Source organism: Suricata suricatta, chromosome 7 (genome assembly GCF_006229205.1).
Source record: "Suricata suricatta isolate VVHF042 chromosome 7, meerkat_22Aug2017_6uvM2_HiC, whole genome shotgun sequence".
NCBI lineage: Eukaryota > Metazoa > Chordata > Mammalia > Carnivora > Herpestidae > Suricata > Suricata suricatta.
In genome coordinates this window covers 10,508,875-10,514,297 of record NC_043706.1, presented here as the reverse complement: position 1 = coordinate 10,514,297, position 5,423 = coordinate 10,508,875, and the positions used below count along the sequence as shown (strand labels likewise).

The window sequence follows — 5,423 nt, the reverse complement described above, 5'->3', positions numbered from 1 at the left end:
CACATGTGTGTGAGATCATGACCTGAGCCGAAGCCGGATGCTCAACCGACTGAGCCACCCAGGTGCCCCTCATTTTGTTTTCAAAGAAGGCCATAATAAAATAAATATCAACATATAACAGGCACAATAAAATAATTTGGTGTGTAAAAATTTAACAGTAGAGCACTCATGTGGGAAAACATGAGAGATAATAGGTATGTTTTTGTGTCTTAACAATCAGGCACCACCAAAGGTCTTATGCAGTGTTTTAGAAATCTGAGACATCACAAAAACCCCTTTACGTTCAAGCTATTTTTATTTCATAAAAGGGAAAAAGAAATAAAAATGTAATAGCCAGGAGCTTTCTGATTTGTAGGTTTTAGCAGTTAATACATTGCCTGGTAACATTGGTAGGGCCTAACACAAGAATGAATTACAAGAGACAACGAATTTGTTTAGTAACAGAAACTTGTCTCCTTCATTGGCAACTGGGTCAGGCACTCTAGAATCTTTTAGGTAACAGTGGGTAGAAGTTCCAGATTCTTATTCCCCTCTGTTTTCTGTTTCATATAGTTAAGTCTGTCTGCCTGGGGATGTCAGATCACTCTTTCTCAAAACCCTTAACTTGCATGAAGGAAGCCAGGCACCAAATGGTATGTACTGTGTGGTTCCCACTTATACGAAGTTCAGTATCAGGCAAAAGGAACTTATGGTGACAAAGTCTGAAAAAAAACTACCTTGAGAGGGGGCTGAGTAGTGACAGGGACGTTTGTGCTGACTTCCTTATTAAAGAACGTGAATACTGTGTTACACATTTCTTTCAAAACCTCTAAATCCAAATGCTGTTGTGGAGAATCGTTGAGACAGAAGGAGTAGAATGAAGATGGGCCAATTTTACAAATTTTTAAAGACCATTCTGGAATAGCAAGGGCCACTGACTAATAAGCTCAGGATAAAATGTACCCAACTTGTGAGAAGCTGATACACAAGTATTCTAGGTGAACAGCACAACCAAAACAAGGGAATCAATGACATATTGCGACATTTGTCTTCTATTTTTGTGAAAACTTTACTGACTCTGAAAAGCCTAGATTTGATGCTAACAGAGCCCTTGTAATATTTTTTTAAAAATGAATTGTGGTATGCTGAACATTCAGTAAAATACGCAGATCTCCACAACTTTTCATTAGGCATGCATTCATTTGACTATTACCCAGATTAAGGGGTTAGACGTTTCTGTCCTGCAGGAGTTTCCTTGTGCCCTTTCCCTATGAATGAGTCTGTTCTCCCTGACTGTTCTAACTATTCCTCTAGCTTGGTGTTACTTGTTCTTAAAGTTCATACAAGTGGGACCATACAGAGTTTACTCTTGTGTATGTCTGACTTTGTTTTCAGGCTCCTGTCCTATTCACAGATTTTTCTGTGCTGATGTTGCCGAAACCAGTGTCCTCTGGCTCATGTTTTGAGATCATAGCTCTCTGGCAGGGTGGGGTAGAGTCTTTTACTTCCTGTACTGAGTGAGAGCAAAAACTTAAATCTCCAATTGTTCTTCACAGACGTTCGTACAATCCCCCGTCTTAATTCTTTCTCTGCACGGCAACAGATGACTCCAAAGTATTAGCCTTTCTGGAGCTCTGCCAATTGAATTTGTCTGCTTCTTATAAATAATAAGTGATCTATTTCTGTCCAGCCATTAACTCTACGAAAAAGTTGTCCAGGTCTTTATATGAAACATGAGAGAGGAAAGATTTCTGGACTAAGAATTAGATAATCAGGGTATTAGTTCTGGTTCTGCAGTTACCTACAAGGTAACCTAAAGGAACATTATATAGCTACTCTGGTTTGTAATTTGTAGTTCATAAAATAAAGGAATTGATGTGTGGACAAAGTATGGGAAACATATAAAAAGAGTTTATATTATATACTCTCTCTATATGCAGAGTATATATTACTATTATAATACTAATAGTAAAAGTAACTGGTGACTTATTTAAGGTCACATTGCTACTAAATGGCAAAGAATCCAAGTTTATCTGAATGTCTGTAAGATGATAGTGGAAGGTATTTTGGCTGGCTCATTCGGTTAGGCATCCGACTTCAGCTCAGGTCATGATCTCACAGCTCGTGGGTTCGAGCCTTGTGTCGGGCTCTGTGCTGACAGCTCAGAGCCTGGAGCCTGCTTCAGATTGCCTCTATCTGCCCCTCTGTCACTCACACTCTGTCTGTCTCTCTCTCAAAAAAAAAATTTAAAAATTTAAAAAATGGTAGTGGAATTCAGGATATTAATTTTTTTCTCTTCTTAATAAATTTTATTTTTGCATTTATATGGCACTTTTTAATTTTTGTATTGTGGTAAAATCCACATCACATAAAACTGTATTAACTTTTAAGAGCACAGTTCGATGATACTAAGTACATTCACCTTGCTCTGCAGCCCTCGCTCCCATCCATCTCCATCAGGAATGCCTTTCATCCTGGCCATCTCCATCAGGAATGCCTTTCATCATGTAAAACTGAAACCCTGTTCCCTGGGAACAACCGCCTCACTCAGCCTCTGGCAACTAGCATTTCACTTTTCTTGAAAAAGATTTTCAATCTCCCCCTTTCCCCCACACTCTAGCCTCTGATAACAACTGTTCTCTCCATTACTAATGTGTGGCTTTTTTTGTTGTTGTGTTTTGTTTTGATTCCACATATTAATGAGATTATGCAATATTTGTCTTTCCGTTTCTGGCTTATTGCCCTTAACACAGTGTCCTCCAGCTTCATCCATGTTGTCACAAGTGATTTTCTTTTTTAAGGCTGAATATCACATTTTCATTAGCCATTTATACATCAATGGACATTTAGGTTGTTTTCATGTCTTGGTTATTATGAATAGTGCTGCAGTGAACATGGGAATGCAAATATCTCTTCAAGATGGTGATTTTATTTCCTTTGGTTGTATACCAAGAAGTGAAATGCTGGATAACATGGTAATTCTATTTTAAAGTTTTTGAGGATCTTCCACACTTTTTTCTAGAGTGGCTGTACCCATTCCCACCAGTACTGCCCAAGGAAGGGCTCCTTTGTCTCCACATCCTTATTTTTTGATATCTTCTATTTTATTATAGCTATCCTCACAGGCGGGAGGTGATATCTAATTGTGATTTTGATTTGTATTTGCCGGATGCTTAATGATGTTAAGTATATTTTCATATGCCTGGTGACCACGTGTATGTCTCCTTTGGAGCAATGTCTATTCAGTTCCTTTTCCCATTTTGAATTGGGTTTTTATTTATTTTTGCTATTGAGTTAAAATGTTCTTTATATATGTTGGATATCAACCCCTTATCAGATACATGATTTGCAAGTGTTTCCTCCCATTCCAATGGCTGCCTTTTCATTTGGTTGATTGTTTGCTTTGCAGAAATATTTTAGTTTGTCATATTCCCACTTGTTCACTTTTGTTTTTATTGTCCGTGCCTTTGGTGTCGGATTAAAAGAAAATATTGCCCAAACCAATGGAAAGGGATTCTTTCCTTATGTTTTCTTCGGAGATTTTAATGATTTAAAGGCTTCCAGTAAAGCTTTACTCCATTTTGAGGATAGCAGTCCAGTTCCATCTTTTCCATGTGGAGATCCAGTTTCCCAAAACTATGGGTTTCAGAGACTGTTTTTTACCCATTGTGTATTCTTGGCACTCTTGCCAAAAACTAGTTGACCATATATGTGTGGTTTTATTTCCGTGTTTTCTATTCTGTTCTGTTGATCTGTGTGTCTGTTTTTATGCCAACACCATACTGTTTTTATTACTAGAGCTCAGCAATATCGTTTGAGATCAGGAAGCATGGTGCCTCCCACTGTGTACTTTTTGCTCAGGATTGCTTTAGCCATTTGGGGTTGTTGTGGTTCACACACTTTAGGATTCTTTTTTCTATTTCTGTGAAAAATGCTATTGGAATTTTCATAGAGACTTCATTGAATTTGTACATTACTTGAGTAGTATGGACATTTTAAGACTACTAACTCTTCTGATTTATAAACATGAGATATCTTTGCATTTACAGGCATACATCTGAGGTATTGCAAATTCAGTTTCAGACTACCTTGATAAACCAAATATCACAATAAAGGAAGTCAGAAGGATTTTTTTGTTTTGTTTTCCAAGTGCATATAAAAGTTAGGTTGATAGGGGCACCTAGGTGACTCAGTTGGTTAAACCTCTGACTTCAGCTCAGGTCATGATGTCAGGTTCGTGGGTTTGAGCCCTGAATCGGGCTCTGTGCTGACAACTCAGAGCCTGGAGCCAGCTTCAGATTCTGTGTCTCCCTCTCTCTCTGTCTCTCAGAGACATGTTCTATCTCTCTCTATATCAAAACTAAATAAAAAATTTAAAAAAAAGAAAGGTTCATACTATACAGTAGTATACAGTATATACTATTAAGTATATAATAGCATTGTCTAAAAACAGTATATATGCCTTAATTAATATTTTATTGCTGAAAGATGCTAACCATCACCCGAGTTTACAGTGAGTCATAATCTTTTTGCTGGTGGAGGGCCTTCTCTCAATGTTGATGGGTGCTGACTGAGCAGGATTTTGGTTGCTGCAGGTGGAGGTGGCTGTCGCAGTTTCTTATGAGAACAATGAAGTTTGTGCATTGATTGACTCTTTGACTAATTGATTTTTCTGTAGTATGTGATGCAGTCTGATAGCATTTTACCCACAGTAGAATTTTTTTCAAAACTTGTTTTCTCAAAGCTGCGGCCACATTACCAACTATGTTTATGTCATGTTCTAAATCGTTTGTTGTCATTTCAATGATCTCCACTGCACCATCACCAGGGGTAGTTTCCATCTCAAGAAACCATTTTCCTTGCTCATCTGGAAGAAGCAACTCTTCAGTTCAAGTTTGATCAGGAGATGGCAGCCATTGAGTCCCATATTCAGGTTCCACTTCTAATGCTAGTTCTCCTTCTGTTCCCACCACATCTGCAGTTACTTTCTCCCCAGAATTCCTGAACCCTCAAAGTTCCGAGAGAGTTGGAATCCACTTCTTCCAAACTCCCGTGACTCTCAGTATTTTGACCTCTTCCCATGAGGCACTAATGTTCTTTTTTTTTTTCAGTGAATAGTATTAGGATATATTTTATTTTATTTATTTTTTAATAGTTTATTGTCAAATTGGTTTCCATACAACACCCAGTGCTCTTCCCCATAAGTGCCCTCCACCATCACCACCACCTCTTTTCCCTCCTCCTCCTTCCCCTTCAACTCTCAGTTCATTTTCAGCATTCAATAGTCTCTCAAGTTTTGTGTCCCTCTCTCTCCCCAACTCTCTTTCCCTCTTCCCCTCCTCCTGGACCTCCATTAGGTTCTTCCTGTTTTCCTGTTAGACCTATGAGTGCAAACATATGGTTTCTGTCCTTCTCTGCCTGACATTTCACTTAGCATGACACCC

The 5,423-nt window shown here is 38.4% G+C and overlaps 1 long non-coding RNA gene across 1 annotated transcript in view; it reads left to right on the top strand.

The window, feature by feature from the left end:
- Nucleotides 1-594: 594 nt before the first annotated feature.
- The window catches only part of LOC115296323, a 152,119-nt gene continuing 147,290 nt past the window's right edge, over nucleotides 595-5,423 (top strand). The window contains exon 1 of the long non-coding RNA XR_003910849.1: nucleotides 595-632. This is a non-coding gene — a long non-coding RNA (uncharacterized LOC115296323). The remainder of the gene's footprint in view (nucleotides 633-5,423) is intronic.